The following is a 20,697-nucleotide window of genomic DNA, read 5'->3' as shown; positions in this document are numbered from 1 at the left end:
TCCCCTGCTCCCAAGGCACCGTGCCCATGCCACACCTACCCTGACAGAAGTTCTGCAGACTCAACTGCATCAGGGGGACTCCTGAAGGGGGCATTTCTCAAGCAGCAGGCCAGAGTGGAGCCCAAAGGTGCATGGCTTAATGCATTCCCAGCGGACATCCTTGCTCCTGCTTGGGATACACCTGAGACCACCACGTGGGGACATGCTGCTTTGGCGCTTTGGAGAAGGCCCTTGCCCTCTCACTTCCCCTTAGCTCCCTGAAATAATACTAGTGCACACAGGCCCCGGCAACACTGCTTGTCATCTACAGGGGCATCCAACTCTCCTGTCCTTATAGACAAGTGCCATCCACCCAGTGGCCCAAGGATAGGTGTGACATTATTGAAGGAGGAGCACCTGGAGAATTTAATCAAAACTGCAACATTCATATATTAATGTTATTTAAATATTATGTGTTATACAATATAGGATTATTACATATTATTGAATTTATACTAAATGCATAAGTAGGATGATATTTATATTTTGTTAAATATGTATTGTAATGCAATAGAAATTATCTGAGCTAATAATTAGCTAAAATCTTTAATTCCTATGATGGATTTTCACATGTGCCTCTTGCCAGTAAACTTGTATTTACACAGGACATTTTTTCCTAGGTCTCAAAAATGTCACTTGTCACATAAGTGCTTTCTTAAGAAAAATAAGTGCTTTAGGGATGGCTTTTCCCCCTTTTTAGTTAGTACAACCTTGAGACCTTCTAATGTCTTAGACTTATTGAGTCAAATTTTGGGAGTTTACAACTGGCGCATCCTGAATGAACTTCATTCTGTGATCTGCAGCAGAAGAACAAAGCAGAAAAATATTTTCTTTTCACTTACAGGGAAAAGCAGAGAAGCACTGGTTCCCAAGGAGAATTTTCTCCACAGAGTCTCAGGTGACCCCGCAGCATATACTTTCAAAAGGGCTGGTAGGCATGAAGGAATGAACTCCAAATCAAATCATAACTTTGCTTTTCCAGACTAAAATTAGAAGTGGAGAAGCTGACTTTAAAGCTCTGACAAAACATAACTTCCTGTTTGTAAGACAAGTTGCCTTAAAAGCTTTCTTACACAGCCAGTATCTCAGACACATCAGTTTTTTGATGATCTCTCTCTTTCTCTACAGACTCCAAATACCTGGATTAAATTTCACTTTAAGTATACACAGGTTTAAATATTAAGTGGGAAAAACGCTTGACAAGAATCTACTCGGGGTTCACCGAGCTCAGAAAGTTTAATTGAAAATGAAACCAGCGATGCTTAGCTGTCCTCCTCTGGACCTTGTTGTGGCAGTCACACAGTCACCTGCACTGCACGGGACACTTCGGTTTTGGCCGTGTGCCAGACTCTTTCTTGCTCTTAAAGCAATCCATGATTTCCTTCAAAGTCTGCTCTGACAGGTCTGAATCCCATTCTTGACCTTGACGATGCCAGCTGAGGGCCAAATTGGCTTTGCTCAAGCGATCGCAGAAATGAATACAAGGAGGTGGAAGTTGACCCTCCGCAGATTCCAAAAAGTGGTCCTTTAGTCCTTAGCTCTTGGCCACATTTCACTTTCCTTCCTCATACTTTCTTTTTACCCTCAGACACTGAGGAGGAAGAATGGCAGGGAAGAATGATGGCTTCTTGGAGGCTGAGGAATTGTACGTGAGGCTCGTAGGGACTGAAAGAAAGAGCAAGGTGAGGTGTTGGTACATTTGCGAGCTGGCTTCCTCCATCTTAACAATGTAGGTTTTGAAGATGTGAGTTCTGAGCCTAATAGGTAAGTTTGGGAGTGTTGGGGTTGGTTGTATGAGCTCTGGCTGTTCAGTGCACCTCTCTACTGGATCCTGGGATACAGGATCTTTCCCTGGCTCTGTCTCCTGGGGGACTGTTTCCACTTCCTGTTTCAGGAGTGGCCATGTGATTTTCTCTGGCCAATGGCGTGTGAGGGGGTATGACTTAAGCCACCCCTGATCACAGGCATTGGGCTGTCTTCTGAGTTGGCCAGCACTCCCAGGTAGATGTTAGAAGGGGCTATTCACTGCTCAGGCAAGTGGGAGGAGGGAACACTTGCAGCCAACTTCCAGTTCAACCCCAAAACTTATAACAGGTGAGAATATTCTTGTTGCTGTGTGTCACAAAGTTCTGGGAGTTTGTCCAGAACTTGTCATCAAGGCAAAACCTACCGACACCCTGGCCATGGAGAGGCCCTTACTCCATGCTTTTTTGTCTTAGATTATGCTCCTCATCTGACATATGAATTAAAGGAAAGGTATAAAGTCCTGAAACACTCCTAAAGTAAACTCCAAATGCTGATCTATGTCAAGACACTCAACTGAGAAAGAATCCAAATCTAACAAGATTTGAGCAGGAAGAAAGACTTCCCTGATGCTGGACAACATCCTACAAAAGGTGACCAGTTCTCATTAAATTACCGACAAGTGAACCTTTAAATCTATCAAGATAACTTTTCAGAGAACACTATCAGTGCATCTTACCCATCAGTCTAATGTTTTGAGGACTTGTGGGCCCCCTGGATCACAGATCTGAGAGCTTCATGATCTGCAGTCTAGGGGTATCACCTTTTTATCATTGCTAGCTCTCACTGTGTGGGTGGGAAGGGGCTCAAAGGAACTGGGTACCTTCCAAAGCAGTGACAGACATTATTTTATTTAATCTTTCTCTTTACCTTGTGAAGAAAGAAATTTTTCTGTGTTCCAAAGGAGGAAATTAAGCGTAAAGTGATTAAATAAGTCACACATGCTCATAAAGCTAATATGTGTAAGACTTAGCAAGCCAGATCTGTCTGCCTCCAGAGTTATGCTCCAATCTGCACACCATCACCATGCAGTGTGATGAGGTGTATAATAAGTTCCTGCTCACGTGATGTTCGCATCCACTACAGAATAACTAGCTATAATGGATTCACTGTTTCTCCTATGCCAGGCCTTATACAAGATGTTATATATTAATTTAATGTTCAAGCAGGTTCTTAAATAGACTCTATTATCATGCAGTATTCCAGATAAGGATGCTGTGATGTGCCTGCCTGTGTCAGTAGCTCCGCCTGATGTCTTCAACACTTGCTCTCCAGCCACAGGCACCATCAGAACCACATGGAGGCTGGACAGTGTACAAGTGCCTCCTTGGAGGCACTGATGCTAGGAGCATGAGACCACACTTTGAAAGCCATAGTCAACACCATTCCTCACTTACTGGGTTACAGAGAATATGGAGAAAATGACCAAATATGTAGGAATGGGGCTATGGCCCAGAAGGAGAAGAAAATCTATGAGATAACATCTACAAGTAGGGGAGATTCTAGGTAGAATTTTCAGGTATCCAGGATGATTTCCTAAGGAATAAGAGTTCAGGAATACTAATACTGTCCTATAAAAAAAAATTGAGGGTTTCTGATCAGTAGGGTAGCAATCAGTTGAAGTTGTGTGGGTTTCTTTCTTTGGTAGTGGGTGTCACATTGGAATAATTTCAGTATCGCACTGGCCAAGAATGTTGGAAGACCTAGAGGGCATGGGGTCGTCTCCCAGGAGTGCAGTACTGATGAAACACAATTCAAAGGAGTCACACAATTCTGGAAAGCTTGCCTATGAACCCCCAAACATGCCACCCCCTATAGATCTACACTGTGCATTTGGATGCTAGAGATTGTGAGAAGTCCTATGCTGAGAGATCTGCATAAGCACACCAGGTTATCTGCCCCTAATAGGCCATTAGGAAACTCTTTGAGAGGGACCAATCTTGTCTAAACCTGCTGTCTAGGTATGGGGAGAAAGAGGTTCCAAAACCTTGAGCAATTTGTGTAAGGTTATTGATCTACTACAGGTTAGGGCTGGAAAGCAGCTTTTGTGATTTGTGGTCTTTTCTATGGGCAGATGTCTGTCTTCACTATCATTGTCAGGAAGTATCTCAGGATGAGCTCTGCATCTCACTGGATGCCAAAGACAGGGAAGGTCAAGGGGCATGGCTCCCTCCCTGCACTCAGCCTTAGCATCAGCTTGGCCTGGGAGAGCTCTTGAGGAATGCATATTCTCAGGCCCTGTGCCTGAGCTACTGAACTAGAATGGGGGGCGGTGTCTCCTAAGAGGTGGCGTCTTAAAAAGAACTCTATTTCTGAAATGATTGTGTGGCCAGGGTTTGCAGTGGCTCAGTGGACTGGAGAGCTATTATACATTGGAAAAGCAACAAGTATTCCTTTAGAGAAATATCCCACATTTGCATTGCTTGTGAGCATCTAATGATCCAATTTGCCTCCGTGGTCAAATATTTAGCCTTTTTTCTATGTTTCCATTCCATTATTATTGTTTCAAATTCCATAAGTACTGAAAAAAAACCATTTTCCATCCCTAAATGTGGTCTGCATAGTTATACCCTTGACTCCTGCATGCAGATTCTTTCTTAATTTTTTTTTTTTTTTTCGGTTCCATAGAACACTAACTTTCCTCCACTCAGCAAAGACAAGTTTAAACAGATACTGGGTTCAATGGGAGACTCATTTTCCATTTTCCATGGCAAAGAAACTGAGCACTGGAAGAAGTCAGAGGTATCATTTGCTGAATATTTTTGTAAAGACAGTTTAATTTCAGGTCCTTTATTTGCAAGGGAGTTGGCTTAACCCAAATAAAACATTATACATCTGTCTGTTGTTATGAGTGACCAACTTCAGCTGAACACTATTACTTAATAATAGCTAACTTTCCTATAGAGTAAGAATGTGCAGCAGCTAAGAGCAAATGGAAATTTCCTTTGGTTTACCACCCTGGATCTCTCTTGCTCCAACATGTGAAGAACTTGGGTAATAAGCATATTCTCCCTTTAATCACAGCATGGCTTGGACATGCATTGTTGTGAGATGACTGGTAAAACAGGAAAATTTATGTCTAGGGGGAAGAAGAAAAGTGAATGGTATTGCGTTAGGTTCCCAAGAGTACTGCCCCAAATGTTCTCTTCAGGGAATAGATTTCTACAACTGGCTTGTGGAATGTCAGCTGCTATTCTTGTCTAGATTAATACAAACGCAGAGACGAAGATGGCTCAGAGCAGTTCCATTTGGTTAAGGAAGAGGAAATGTAGAGCATTCGGGCTGGTTTGACTGTAACCTGGAATACATCAGGTTGGAAGGCATGTTTCTGCAGACAGCCCTGGCAGGGGCTGGGCGTAGTTGGAGCATGCAGAACAGAACAGGATGAGCAGGCAGCAAGCGAGGATGATTGTTTGCTTTAACTCCTCTCTTCCTAGGATCTGGGGAGTTGCTTTGCCTTTTTATGATGTACCATTATATAATTGGCAACCCTTCAAACTGATGTTCCCCTCAATGAATTTCTGTCTTGCAGCCACTGAGCTTAGCATCTTTCAACCCTCACATGTATATTTCTTTGCCTCATGCTCACATTTTTGGTGTGAATGAGAGTATAGAAAGGCAAAAACACCTTTTAAATATAGGTACTGATTTCAGGCTAGCTTGTTTTCCTGGCTTCATGCTGGCTACTTTTCCGTTTGTTTAAAATACATTTGGAATGGTCTGGCTGTACGGTTTAACTGATGATTGATGGGCTTTAGTGCTATTCACCTGCAGATAGGGTAGAATTCTTCTTGTTGATTTTTCATGTTCATTGTTATCCTAATGGGACTCTTCTGCCAGACAAAGGAAATTACAACTCTTGCTTGATTTGGAACCAAGCTGTTTAACCCCGGGATGAGTGTCAAAAGTTTCACAATCTAGTCTCACTGTCAGCCTACACTTGGACCACGTTTCTTTGATACAGAAACTGGATCTCGCAGGATCCCAGGGGAACACAGCAACTACCAAAATTCTTGCATTATGCTCAACTTACTTTAAGGACCGGTAATATTTCCGAGGTATTTGCTTTACTCAAGGTTGAAAACAGACTCTTGTGATCTCTGAGTGATAGTAAGACGTTCTTAAATTTCAAAATGCCTTCACATTCAATCAAAGTCTTAGACCTGTGGCAGCTCACTAATCTCCAGCAGTAAACAGGGTAAGAAAGCACATTCCTGCCGTCTGCACTTGATTAGCTGGAGGGTCACTGGCCCAGTTTTGATGGTATTATGTGTTGCCAGGTATGATACAAGATGCCCAGTTAAACTTGCAGTTCAGATGGACAGCAAATAATTTTTAGTATAAGAATACTACAGGCAATATTTGATACATGCCTATGCTAAAAATTATTGTTTATCTAAAATACAGAGTTATATATGGACTTTCTACACCTATATATATGCACTGCATGTAGAGAAAGATATAAATAGCACAGTGGTTCTATATTTTTGCTTGCTAAATCTAGCATCCTTAGGAAAAAATATATTTACGCTCAAGAGTAATTCAGAGGGCTAAAAATTTAAAAAAAGTAAAGACAAGATTTTAATATATAGACGATAGCATTTAGAAGAACAGCACTCCAGATTTCCCCATTCCTAGGAATTCTGAAAACAAATACAGAATATCATGAAAGGGAGGTCAGCCTTATCCCTGTGTGGTTCAACAGTGAAGCCAGCAAGGATCTCATTTGAATGTTTTAGTTCAGGGGTTCTTAACCATTTTTTTTTTTTTTTTGCTATTGTCCTTTTTGGTGGAATAGTAAAACATATGACTAACTTCTTGGAATAGTGTCTAAATAGACAAAAATAAATTACTTCAGATTAAAGAATGTACCAGTAATATTAAAAGGCACTCATTGTAACATTGAAAAAAATGTTTCTTTTCCCATTCTTGAATAAATACTGTCATTTTGAAGTATGGTGAGGAGGAATGCTCTTCCAAGGTCTCTGAAAAGACTACAATATGATGTTGAAATATCTGATTGTTACTATGACAAAGTCACGGTAGTGACTTATATAACCATGGCTTGTTGCACACATTCAGAGCAGGAAAACATAAATTTTAATCGATAATAAACTATCCCCTTCTCCCCTCTTCCTCCAACATCATGGATCTTCCTGAGTTCCAGGCAGAATCTCTTCAGGCACCCTGGACCTAGGTTTACACTCAGATGTGGATTCTAGACGTAGTCATTCTGATAATGTCAGAGAACTCAGATCTATTGAATCCTTCTTGGGTGATTTCCCTCAAAGCCATTCCACATTCTGTTTCTTTTATAAAAATAATGTGCACATGTAACAATCAGAATCATGGCTTTTCCCCTTCCAACAGGACACCATTGCATGCACTGAGGTGGGCAGCAAACATTGCCCTGCTGTTCACGTAACTAGAACCACACTGTGGGCAGGCTTTCCCACTCCTCTGCTCGAGAGGCAGGGGTACCCTTTGCTCTTACCTGGACACAAAGGAGAAAAGAACAGAAAACAGCTGAGATACACACATCACTCTCATTCTTCATAGCCTTAGTGTAGCCTCTCTCAGAATTATGGAGCTGGACCTTTACAGTTAATATACTACTCAGGCACACACAACTTTTATATTCCCATGGTTTCGTCATAACTCTTACCAGGAAAAAGAGAGCTTACTCATCGACAGAGTACTAATTCAGACAATCCTCCCCTTCATAAATCCTCCAGCGGCTTTCCCTGCTGACAAGACAAATCCCAAGCACCTTCGAGAAGCACAGCGACGCTTGTGAGTCCTGGCTCTTGCTCCCTTTTTAGATTTGTTCCCTTCTGCGCAGAGTCTGGTGCATACTGGCCTCTTCCAGACCAGCCTCTTGCCATTATATGCTTATAATAGATGAAACATAAAACATGACTTCCCCCAAAAGAAATCACATCTACCCCTGAGGAACAGCAGAGGGTTATATTCCGATTATATAAAATCTTCATACAGCTACAAGATCCTTCACCCACTAATTGGACATTTTAAATCTACATTCACAAAACATTAAGAAGGTATCTCAACACTTGTTCATCTGGATGCTGAGAATTTATTGATCACCTACACTGTGCTGTGTAGGGTGCTGGGATTTACCAGTAAGTATGATCTTCTTGGTCCTGATTCTCAGATAGCTTGCAATAGCGCAGGGAAGGAAACTTTTGAATAAATCTTTAGCCAAGTGATTTTGTGGGAAGAATGAAAAAAGCCCAGGGTAAAATCCAGGACATGGAGATACAGTAAGCCAGGTGACAGAAGGTATCAGGGACACATACATTTGAAAAACCAGAGGTTTTTGGAGCTTTGCACCTTCTGGCGATGTGGAGAGGGAGATGACAGAGGAGAAGCAGAGGACAGAGGCTGGGGACCTGGCCTTCATCCTAAGAGAACGAAGAATCTCTCAGGGTTTTATTCAAGGAAAAGACAGGATTGGACTTGCTTGTGAAAGGGATCATTTTTGACAACATGTAGAATGGCCTGGAAGTGGCGAGCAGAGATGCTGGGAGCCTGTTTAATTGGCACTTTCAGTAATCCTCTCTGAAATTACCGATGTGTGGGCGAGGCGCTTGAGAGCAGGCAGGAGCCCTGAGTGGTGCCTTCTGGGTAGATCCAATGGGTGAGCAGCTCTAATAAGTGGCTTCGAGGGAGGGAAACAGGTCTGAAAGGTGACTGTGGGCTTCTTGACATGCAAAGGAGGTGGGATTGGGTTGGCGGAAGTACTTTACTGACCAGAAGATGCTGGATCTCTTAAATCAGGCAAATGTTACTGGACACTCAAGTTCTTAGAATGTTCTCACATTATGTCCACATGGAGCTCAATTTTATACAGAATCCTGATGCAGAAGGAGGAACCTGTGGGGTGGGAGGGGAGATCCCTGGCCCAGTTTGAGGGTGTGCACTCTGGGCCTCCAGGGAGATCCCTGAACAGACATGAGACCTGCACTTTGTGCTAATGGAACTGGTGTCCCATAGAGCAGGTGGCTCAAGGAGGGCACCTTCAGCACTCACATCTGCAGTTGAAATTTGAACCATAGCAGTGGCTGTGCTCCCCCCACAGGTTAAGCACTCACAGCCTCAGCCCTGAGCAGTCCCGGGATCAGGGAGCACAGATTACTGACAGGTGCGACGAAGGAAGAGCTTTGAGTCCAAAGAACACAAAAGCACCAGCGACCTACTTTCCAACTACCAACACTCCCTGTGGATGAGTTTGCAGAGACGAACAGCTTCATGCGTGGCATCTGGTAGAGTGATTTGGCATGGTTTATTGGGGAGAGCAATCTGACAATAGGTACCCAAAGTTTTAAACTATTTATGCATATCCTCGGGCCCAGTAAATCTAAGAACTAATAGGAAGCGTGCAACAGAGTTACATACAAGAATGCGCCCTATTTTAGTTATAATATTAAAACATTCAGTGCAACTCAGATCACCAATAAAATTTATAAAATATTTATAACCTGCAATATTATGTAGTCTTTAAAAATTAAAGCGAGAGATATCCTTTTAAAGGCAATCTGCAGCTCGGAATATACAGTGTAATCCTTCTCTGTTTTTCTTTCCAGGTAAGATTAAAATGAAAGCCCCTAAAATGCTAACAGCAGTTATCTTTTCAAAAGAAAACAAAATTAGAAAGGGTTTTCAACCAGACTTTCCATTTTTATGCAGTTAATCTGAAAATTCAATTTCCCAGCACAGAGCATTCTCCGGCATTCCATGGCTGACTGTAAATGAGAACTACTTACACTGCTCTGCTGAGGAACTTTCCATACACTGGCATGGCCAAATCTAAGAAAGCATTCACTCTTAGAGACGTTTTGAGCATGCAGATCCAAGAACTCATTTTCAGTAAGTGGTCAGGGCTATTACTCCACGTTAACAGGAGGCTTCGCTTAATTGGCTGGAGAGTTTACACTTTGCCTGCTGTGAGGCAGAATCTTGTCCACCACTTTAGTGGGCAGCTCGCTTCATTCCCTATTCCTTTCTGCCCTATTCCTCCTGGAAAACTCCTGCTCATCCCTCAAGGCCCAGCTGAAATGTCACCTCTGCTTCCAGTTACAGTTCATCTTGATCCTCCCTCTGCCTTTCACATGTTTTCTATACCCTATGACAGCATATATTATACTGTCCTAATGTACTGTTTTAGAATCCCCCTTTCCCTGGGAAAGCCCAGTGTGGGAGGTGTGTGTGTTTAATTCCTCTTTTAATCCCTAATGCTGAACCAAGACTTGGCATATAATAAAGACTATGTTTAAGGATGGAACAGAATAGTATTAATAGATGCTGTCAAAGGGGACTAGCAGCCCTCTAGGTTTAGTGATCACAGCTCATTTAAAGGTAATATGTGCAGTGTTCTAGATCAGAGAGAAAATTGGTCCACAGTGGGGCACAGTGGGGGCACAGCTGGGTACATTTGTCACTGATTTGAATGGCCAAACTAGAAATAAAGAACCAGACTTCTAAATTTGATCTATAGCTTAAAGATTATTCTGCAGTATCTTACCTTGAAGAAAAAAAATAGGTCCACATTTCTCAAATGGACCAAAACAATCAAAACCCATGGGCCTAAATATATTGAATTTAATCCAGTGAATGAACTTTTTGGCTGTTGCATATTCCATCTGGTTTTAAGAATATCAAGTGCAATGGTTAGATTTTAAATGCATCCCAAGGTCTCATGTGTTCAGAGACAAGGCCTCAGGAAGGTGATGGGAGCATGGGGCTGCTGTACTTCCCAGGGGATTAATGCTCTGATGAAGTCGCAGCTGAAAGGGCTGCTAGAAGTTGAGCAACTTGGCAGAAGTGGGTCCCTGGGGGCGTGACCAGGAAGCCTGTGTTCTTGTCCCCTGCTCCTCCCCTCGCTGCTTCCTGGCTGCCATACTTTGAGCAGCTTTCCTCTGCCAGTCCCTTCTACCATGCCATTTCTGCCTTGAAGCCAGCCCACCATGGACTGAACCTTCCATAGTCTGGAGGACAGCAGTAATCCAGATAGGCTCAATAACAAAATAATCAAATTATTCAAATCCAACTCCCACTTGGTCCTTTTAAACGTGTATGCTTTATGTTAAAATGTACACAACACATTAATACAAGACAAACATGTATATATCCATGCATGTGTGCCTCAAAGTTTTCTTCTGTGTTTGGGGGGTGGTTGTAAGTTTCAAATCTACTGCTTAGACCAGTGGTTATGAAACCGTAACATACATCCACATTCTCTGGGGATCATTTACAAATGTAAGTTCATGTTTGAAAGTCTGAGGTGAGGTCTGAGAATCTGCATCTCTAACAAGTCCCCTGTAGACAGAGAGGTTGGAGGACCAAAGCTCACACTGTGAGTAGCACTTAGCCTTGGGCAGTCACAGTTCCTCATCTGGATTGTACAACACAGAACACAGACAATGGGTTGAGTGACTGTGGATGATAGGGGGACATTTAAGCTGACTTCTCATCCCAAGCCCTACAGATAGTGAGGCCTCCAGAGAGCTTCCTGGAAAGATGGCTTTACCTATGGGAGAAAGTTCATGGTCCCTAGCTGATTCCATTGGGAAAAAAAAAACATTGTTTATAAGTCACCATACAGTATTACAAAACAACCCTGTAGTCAGCAATTCTTTTCCAAGGTTTGTCTTTTATCTCGAAAGTTTCTTTCTGGGAGGCGTAGCTGGAAACCAAGATCTTGACCACTCCTGGAGCTAACACTAACTAGAAGAGTGCTAAGTCATGCGTCTCTTCCATGACTGAGGACAGACATCGCCATATACCAGCACCCTGACGAAATCTTGCTGTTAGGAAGGTTACAGGGGTTCCTCATTGAAAAGAAGAGGAACGTCGTATGTATGCGTGCACACACACACACACACACACACACACACACACTCCCTGAATCAAATGAATCTGTTAATTTATGTAGCCTGCTCAGCAGTTCATGTTTGCCCTATGACAAAAGACTACTTTTGTCTAACTTAAACTATATACCTTTGCTTCTCTGAGCCAGGTGGCACTATGCAGGAGTGATTTCAAGTAAGTTTTAAAGTATCTCTGAGTAGTCTATCAAAAATATAGTTAATGCTGTGAGTGCCATTCAAGGGAAAGGCGGGTTTGTAAAAACATGACACTGTGTCCTCATCCACCTTATTGACCGGATCTGGTACCACACAACCTATTGTTATTTCCCAAAGTCAAAATAACCGTGAGAAAGAAAGTTTCTAAACTGATTCAGAACTTCAGGGCAGCCAGGACAACACAACTAAAGATGCCCATGAGAAAAGACTTCAGAGCTGCTGTAGAAAGTGGCCAGAAAGATGGGATAAGGGTGTTCAAAGTGAGAGGGAGGATTTTGAGGGGAGATGCATGGCAATGTGTCTTTTACTGTAATAAATGCTTAAAAAATAAACATTCACTGTTTGTTGATCACACTTTGTAGACTTCTAACTCCACAGTTCAAAATAACTCTGGGAAACTTCTGGTCAAAGGAAGTCAGTGGAAGCCCCAGTAGCTGGAGTAGTAGCAACCGCAGTCTGTCTGGCTGGAGACCAGCTCCCGACCTCACACCCTGGTGTGTGAACACCTGTATTCACTTTATAGGTGCTACTGCGTGTCAAATGGTGCAATGGTGGTGAATGTCCGGAAGCAAAGGGAACTTCCAGTTCCAGAAAAGCAGCCCCAGATCTCACAGGGAGTGTTTCTGCACACTGAAGGAGTGAGGAGCTGAGCAGAGGTGAATTACTGCTGTCTCTGTCCCCTAGGGCATGCGCAGCTGTGTCAGTCCTGCGGAGTCAGCATGACCTGGCAGGGCACCATGCTGAGTAATTAACAGTGACATAGCCACCTCCCCCAACCTGCTCCTGCTCCTGTGGACTTCACTTTTGTGACTCGCCCTGCAGCGGCCCTCCAGTCTGCCTGCTTTCCCCGCTTCCTGTGTGATCTGCAGCACAGTCTTTGGTTTTCTGTCCTGCATTACTCCTGCTTCCATCAATGTCACCTGCCTTTGCAAGGCTCCTGGGCACAGACCCTAGGGTCTTCTCTCCTGCCCCCCCCAATCACAACACCTTCCTGGCCACTCCCAGGCCTCTACCTGGTCCTTCCCACTCAACCCTCCTGTTTTTAAAACTATTCTTTCTGAAATGCAAATGCAAAGTTCCAAAACTGAGAACTTGCTCTTGTCAGCTGAGAGAAGTCACAGTGCCTGGCTCCAGTCTGTCGCTGCGTCAAATCTAATTGGGCCTGATTCCTTATAGGACAGTCTAACTGCTGACCTGATGTCCCAGGATTTCCATGGTGTAGCCCCTGGTTACCACGTTGGCCTCATCTTGGGATGTTCTCCTCCCATTGTCCATGCTCCAGTAAGGACAAGCTGCTTTCACGCCTCCACAATCCCAGGACACCTCACTCCTTACACCTGCTGCTTCTCCCTCCCCCCGTGCTGCCTTGCAAACCCATCCTCAAGTCAGAACCTGCAACTGCACTTGCCCATCTGAGCCTCCCACTGCACTAAAGGTCCCTCTTCCTCTTTACCCCAGAGAGTGTAATGTCACTGTCCTCCCTGCAGTGACACAGTGCTCCGCGCTCTATGTATAACCCACTTCTGCACAGCAAAACCTCGAAGGGCAGCCATTGGACCTGTCCACCACTGTTCCTAAATTGTGCTGTCTCTCATTGTACATTCCCTGGCAGTCATGGGTGCTCCAAAAATGTTTTCTTGACTCCAGTAATAAGTTCGGCAGAAATCCATAAACAGAGTCATTATCCATTCCTAAATAATGAATGAATATCAAGGACATGGCCCACAACATGTGCATGGTGTCTATGCCTTTTTCACTGCATGTGCCCTTTTAAAAATTGCTTTAGTGAACTGATTTATATTTGCACATTGTTCAGTCTCCACGGGAAATGAGTTTGCATAGTGTTGAAATCCTCCGGGGTACGAAGCACTTCTTTTCATCTCTTCTGACTCAGACACTCTTGGAAGCTGAGCTAACCCTTGTGTTGTGACTCACCGGCATCCTGGCCATGCAAAGATGGCTTTTCTCTCTGAGACAGTTTACTTTGAAGAGAACATTTAATCGTGTCTCTAGCTACTCAAAGGAGGAGAAGTTTCCAGTGGAGAAGTGCAATACTTTCATGCACATATCAGCTCATCCTTCATTTAATTCACACCCCCCCACACACCAAACCACATACACAAAGTTAGTGTGGAAATTATTTCAAGGTCTTTGTGTATACTCACTTGGTGCTTTATCCATAACATCTTTAGGAGGCCCAAAGTTAACTAGAGAATCACAGCGAGGTCAAGGGGGAGGAGCCATGCCCATGGGTCTGTTGGGTGGGCCGGTGCTTCCCCTAATCCCCCTCAGTTCTTTCTGTCCACCATCACACCAGCATGTTTCATCTCTAGCATCTTCAGTTTGCTTACTAAAATTAAAGAGGCAAAATGTTGTCTTGAATAAACCATTTCCACCTTCTCAGTTATGAGAAAGAGACCAAGTTTCTAATATGCTAACCCCATTACCATTTTAAGTAAACCACAACACAGGTGGTTTAAGAGAAATGTAAAACTCATGCATTGTTTAGGACTGAAAATTATGGTATGAGCCTTGGAACTCCAGTGAGACCCACTCACTCCCAGCTCAATCTCTGAACTACAGAGCTGTTCCCTTAAGCCGTGATTCCTGACTTGCAATCACAAATGTATCATTCTTTCACTCACTCATTCATTCAGACAACATTTAACACTACTGTATTCTTTGAAATATGTAAAAGAGAGTGAATCATGGTTCACGTTCAGTATACCATCTGAGAGGGGAGATGATATAGACATAGGATTTTATACCCAGCAAGACAGACTCCTTTATACCTAAACAGTATCCCATGGACCCATGGATACATCTCTACTTCTGCCATAAAACTTGATACTCATTAGTTCATGTGTTTCTCTCTCTCCAAAAGACTGTAACCTTGGGTTTAGAGACCTGGCTTTGTCATTTCTCTCTATTGTCCATTTTTAACACAGCGTTTCCTAACGCACATGAATGAATGTGATGTATAGAAATGTAGTAAGGTTTTCCAGAAGAAGAACCAATTCCTTCAAACTGGAAGAATCAAAGAAATCTTTCTGAGTTTCCTTAGCAAGAGGAAATGGAAGGAAAATGATTGCTGATAAGGGAAATTGCCCAGGGAAAAGTACGGCCTGGAAAAATGTGTTTGGAGGATGCTCCTCTGGTTTGGTTATAGGATTTGCCAATCATGAGTCCTTCTGTGATTTGGAGGTATATGAGATGCACCTGGGAAGATTTAGCATGCACTAATGTCTTGGCCTTGGTATGAGCCAATCAAACCAGAAACTCTCAGAAGGAAGCGTAAGAGTAGGGCTCTGAGTCTTGCTAATGTTTTACAGCTCCTCACTTGCTTCTAATGTGTATCTATGGTTGAGAATCGGTGGGGAACCTCAAAGAAAAAAAAATTAAAATAGGGCCAGAGTGGGAGCTGCACTATTAATGAGTTTTACAAGGCAGGGGAGGTCAGACTGCGAACTTTAGTTTTTCAGTGAAAAAAAGAAGCCAGGCTCATCTAGGAAGTCAGATTGAAAGGGAAGAAAGTAGCCAAGGGGAGATTGTTCATTAGGGGGCTGATGAATTTGGCTGAGCAGTGCGTGAGCTAGGTAGACTGTCATCTTGGTCATTACCAGGCAAAATTCTTGCATCTTTCAGATGTGAAAAGGTGATGCGTGACCAGGAGCTGAGCGGGGTTTGCTGTGTGGATGAAGGGGAAATTTTGGGAAGAACATTGTGAGCAGCAGGGGGAGGTCAGCTCTGAAAACTGAGGTTGCTTTGAGGTGTCTATGTCTCAGGAGCAGATCCGGAAATAGAGATGGAAATTTCAGAATCACTGAACAGAGAAGTCAAGGTTGACCAAGGCGATCTTCGAAAAAGGAAATTACCCAGGGAAGACAGAAGCAGAGAGGAAAGCCTTGGAGACTGCGTATACTGAAGAGCGGCAGAGAGAATTTTCCAGCAAAGGCCCGGAGGAAGAGCAGCCAGAGATTGGCCAGCTAAATAACCCTATCAGCATGGACAGCTAAAATGCCAAGATTTCGAGAAAGAGGGTGTGAGCGACAGACCGCAGATCTGAGGGAGGACCAGCAGGTGCCGATGTCATCAGAGATGTAAGTTTCAGAAAGGAGAGCTTACCTGTTTCACTAAGACAGGGAAAGGACAAAGGATAGATCCACTGCACATCCATTCATCAGCTCCCGTGCCCGACTGTTCTAGCTATGGGAGATACAGCAGTACAGATGAAATGCTTGAGCTAAGGACATCGACGTTCCAGTGTGGGGAAAGGGGAGAAAGGTAAGTTACAGGAAAACGCTGAGCAGAGGCCGACCCTGGAGACAGTGTGGTCTCCATCAAGGGAATGAGGCTGGTGCTTTATTGTAAGAGGATCCTACCTGAGCTCCAACTAGCCAGCAACTAGAGAAGAAGAGAGGATTCAACGTCAGAAGGGCTCTGTGAGATTCCCGGGCGTGAGGGGTCACACCTATCATGCTCTGCACGGGAAAAACATCCTGAAAGTGCTGACTGCGTGTGGGAGAGGTGGGCCGCCCGAGCTGAGAACTGGCGAGGCCTGAGGCCTCGGTGGTAAGAGGTTGCCGGAGCATGGGATTACAAACACCGCATTAGAAACATAAACATTTGAAAGCCGCAGAATGTAAATGCTCAAGGTCAGAGCACACTCATCAGCTCGTGGAATCCATACAGCAATTGAGCACATTAAGAAGCCTACTAACTCTGCTATCTAGCTTGAGAAAAGCTGTAATTTAGTATCCCTAGCTATCAATTACTCCTGTTTTCCTCATCTGTAAAATGAGAGGTTTGAATGAACTGACCTCAAAGTCCTCTCCCAGCACAGGCCATGGTGACTGGGGAGCACACACGTGAACTTCTGAGAGTCCATTTACTTGTATAACATTTGCATTGCATGTTTAACAATTGATGGTCAAAAATGCAGCTGCTAGGCTGTGTAGCTCTGTCAGGGTGGGACACACAAGTCTCCCAGTTTAGGGAGCTTCCTGGTTTTAAAATAAATTGCACTGGGAAAGTATATAACCTAAACTCTGGTGGGAGAAATCTCCTACAACGGGGGTAATATCCTAAGATAATGGGTAGATCATTGATACAACATTAGAACAGATCAACTATAAAATTATTAGAGATCATTACATCCCAGTATTTTCAAGCTTGGAAAATTACTTTGTAAATATTGAGAGGAAAATGAGCTTTTCATTACCTAGGGATGTGTAAATCATTTCCGAGAGCTGAGATTAACCTGGAGCAATATATTCAGGACATCTTCTATCACCGTCAAAGACTGAGAATGACAGTTAACCAGGACTTGAGTTAGAACCTCAAAATACTAAGGTAAAAATTTAATCAACAGGAAGATGGCTATTAGCTAGCTACTGTTGTCTAATAAAAGCTTAGCACTTTTTATAAGTAATGCGACTTTGGAATGATACTATAGAGAACAGTGAAAGAAACAAACCTAAGTATGTGTGCCTCTTCCACCAGCCACATTTGTTGTACATCTCATTAAAATCGGGGTCTTGAAGGTTCAAAACTCAACATTAGCTAAAAATAATTTATTCATAAGTTTTTTTGGAAACAAGTAGCTAACAGCTATTTTTAAAAGCATGGTTGGTGCTTTTCTCTTGAAATAAATCTTTGGAATTAGGTTAGTTCCATACCCAAAGCTTTGCATGAGAGTGATGGATGACAACTGAAACAGATAAACTATGTAGATAAATTGCATGCAGAAAAATTAGATTTCTCTTTACAGTGTAGGGTGCAGGAGCGAATCAGCTGCTTTGTGGATGACATTACTATTGTATTTTTATTCAGGATATCACGCAGAGTAGTGCTCAATCATTTTTAAACACTATGAGTTTTAAGAGTGGAACTTTTCTTCAAGTCAGTAAAAATCTGTGCCAGCAGAAGTGAAAAAAGTCAAGAGCGGGGAAAGCCATGTCTGAGATCACGATGGGTCACCCTGCTTGGAGCTTCTGGAAATCTCTGTGGAGGCTTGGGGATTTCCCCTTTTCCTTGTGCACCGTGCTGATTAACCAACTGGAAACTCGCTAGGTTCTTTCCGAGTCCAGGTGCTGGGCCCAGGCTCAGAGGGTGGGGCTTCTGTGATGCTGAGCTGGTGGGCGGAGCATGCCCTCTTGGCCCCAGGAGGTGGGGCATGTGTATTTGGGGGGAATCTCTGTCTCCACCTCGGAGAGACCCTCAAGTGCTTGCAAGGGCACAACCTGTAGATCTCTGGGGCTTGGGCATAGGGTATTTATATCCAGACTGTTTTAAAGCTACCAGACAGTAACACTACTGTGCAGAACTGACACCTACAGAGGGCTAGGAGGCAACACAAATATCTCCTTATCCATCAGAGGTCCCATGAGTTCCTAAAAATTCTCTATCTTGAATTCTTACTGATGTGGTCGGGAACTTCAGAATGATGATATCCTGCTTTAGTAGTTCTTAAAGACTATTCTGGGCCCATGCTTTCTGTCCTGTGCTCCTTGTGACTGTGGGTCATGGCGTTTTCCACTTCGCTTAAAAGCAGCCCCTTGTGGTGGATACTTATTACAGGAAATGGAAACACACTGGTGACTTCCATGACATCACAAGGAACTCATGTGGCTGTGTTCATGTGCACTCCAGGTACAGCTCCACAGGTGTTTTGTTCATCCCCACAGTGTCTTCCTATACAGGACAAGGACAATCTGCATGGAGTGATCATGACTAGGTTGGCAGCCAGTGCTGGGGATGATGAGCTTAAACATCAGAGCACCCAGAGCTCAGCCGTGAAGGATTTACCTTCCAGGCCACCGTAGCACTGGGAGAGTTGAAGGAAGGAGCACGGTCACATTTCAGCCATTTTTGGAAATTGAGAATCATTCCATTCTCACACTATTTTTATTTACTTAAATTGGCACATAATAACTGTTCTATCTTTAGGGATCTTGTTGAATTTTGCAGGTGTTTAATGCATGGTCTTTTGACTCATTTCTCTCATCTCTGTTTCCAAACTATAGGCCAGTTTAGTAATTTTGCTTCCCCCAGGTTGGGATTCACCTTTTCTGCTTCAGATTCCACATGGGGCCTGAGCAAATCAGGCCTGGTAAGATGCCCCAAGTAATACCTGAAGGGTGAGCTCCTATACATGCCACAAAATCTTGGGCAAGTCCTATGGCCTCTCTTAACTTCAGTTTCCTCATCTGTATTGAAAGAGAGGACTGGGCTTATTTCTCTGAAATCCTTGAAAGCATTAACTTTCCATGAAGTGAAATTTAAAGCAAAGCACAGAGACTCTCTGCACTCCAAATTTGGGCTTAATTAAGCAGATCTAACAATTTTTTGTTGGAAGATACACAACCTAGTTTTGTTACATGAAGGGTTTCGAAAGATCCATTGGCCTGAGATCAGTTAGTTCTGCTGTTTCTGGCACCCAGACAGATTCAAATGCACCGAATCAGAATGGCGCTGCCTCCTAGAGAGGCCTCTGGTGACCAGAGAGGTCGAGTTATCAGCATACCCAGTGTGTACAAAACTGCTTACAATGTGCTTGATGTGGATGGAAATATATTGGATGTGGGTGACAAAATACCTAAGAGCTCCCTTAAATATGGGTCTGCTTGTAAACCTTATATCAAAAGAACAAAGAATGGGAAATAGTTTTGTGTTGGTCCTGCCGAAAATATACCATTCTAATTACACTTGCAGATTTTTGTCATTTTCCTTCGGTTCAGGCAAAATGGTATGATTGCATATTCATCTGCTGGGATTCATGCTCAGCTCTGTGTTGGGCATTTTGGTGACAGGGAAGCAAGAGGCTATAGGCACAGGGTTATTTTTTGGAGACAGACTTGGGTTCACATCTCCTGATTATAACCTTGTGCAGGGGATGTTGTCTAAAGCCTGCCCACTGCAGCCATCCTGAAGGTGAAGTGGGACATTCTCTGCAAGGTAACTGGGCTGGAGACTTTGGCCAAGTGACTTCATCTCCCTGACTCTTTCCTCATTTGGAGAAAGGGAGGTGGTAAGGCTTCCTCGCTGTGGACTGGGACTGTAGTGAACTGAATGTTCAAGCCTTGAGGCAATGCAGGACTCAGCAAAGGTGGATGGCTGTAGGCCTCAGCCTCCAGTGTCTTCTGTTCCACCGGGGCGGTAGGAGGCACCTTCATCAGACACATGCTCAGGTCAGGACACAGCATGGGTCTGGTGCTTAGCGGGGCACACACATTCCAGGTCTCATTTACCTAGAAAAGGAGAAACATAGGAAATGCAGAAGAGGTCAGGCTTCAAGGGCTGGGAAAGCTGAGCCTCCATGGGCCCAGAAAGATGGATAAAAGTGCTGATAGGAAAAGGAAAGACCAGCTTCCCACGAAGGGGAAACACGAAGAATCCAGCAGCAGCTGAATAAGGGACCTGGTAGCAAGAGATGGCAGAAGATGAGGGGATTCGGAGGCTAGTCATGGAGAACCCAGACCAGGAGCGACCCTTCCTACAGAAACCCAGGCGACCACGGGAGGGGCTTTACCATGACCAGGCTCACTGCAGCAGCCACAGCTATTGGTAATCACAACATCCCTGCTCTGAGCGTACCTGGGAGACTCAGAGAGCGAAGCTTACTCTCTGTCTCCTCTCTTCTGATTTCAGGGAGCTTTGTGGTTTCTCTCCATACCAGCTCAAGCAGCATGTAGTCAATTTATAGTTTACAGGGATTTGCCACACACCCATGTATGTTTTCCACTGAAGTCTC

The 20,697-nt window shown here is 43.7% G+C and overlaps 1 protein-coding gene across 7 annotated transcripts in view; it reads right to left on the bottom strand.

Moving 5' to 3' along the window:
• Kcnj15 (potassium channel, inwardly rectifying subfamily J, member 15) overlaps positions 1–20,697 on the bottom strand; it is a 51,593-nt gene that overhangs the window by 12,802 nt on the left and 18,094 nt on the right. For 2 of the 7 annotated variants that reach the window (XR_001231265.1, XM_013504746.1), the window contains exon 2: positions 882–1,704. The exons of 4 other annotated variants lie outside the window; for them this stretch is intronic. The gene's annotated coding sequence lies outside the window, so the exon portion shown is untranslated. Of the gene's footprint in view, positions 1–881; positions 1,705–17,539; positions 20,195–20,697 lie in introns of those variants that run through there. One more of the 7 variants, XR_001231266.1, reaches the window with a different exon arrangement.

Source organism: Chinchilla lanigera, unplaced genomic scaffold (genome assembly GCF_000276665.1).
Source record: "Chinchilla lanigera isolate Chin_1 unplaced genomic scaffold, ChiLan1.0 scaffold00006, whole genome shotgun sequence".
NCBI lineage: Eukaryota > Metazoa > Chordata > Mammalia > Rodentia > Chinchillidae > Chinchilla > Chinchilla lanigera.
Note: the sequence above shows the minus strand (reverse complement) of the source record. Positions and strands in the feature narration are given on the sequence as shown.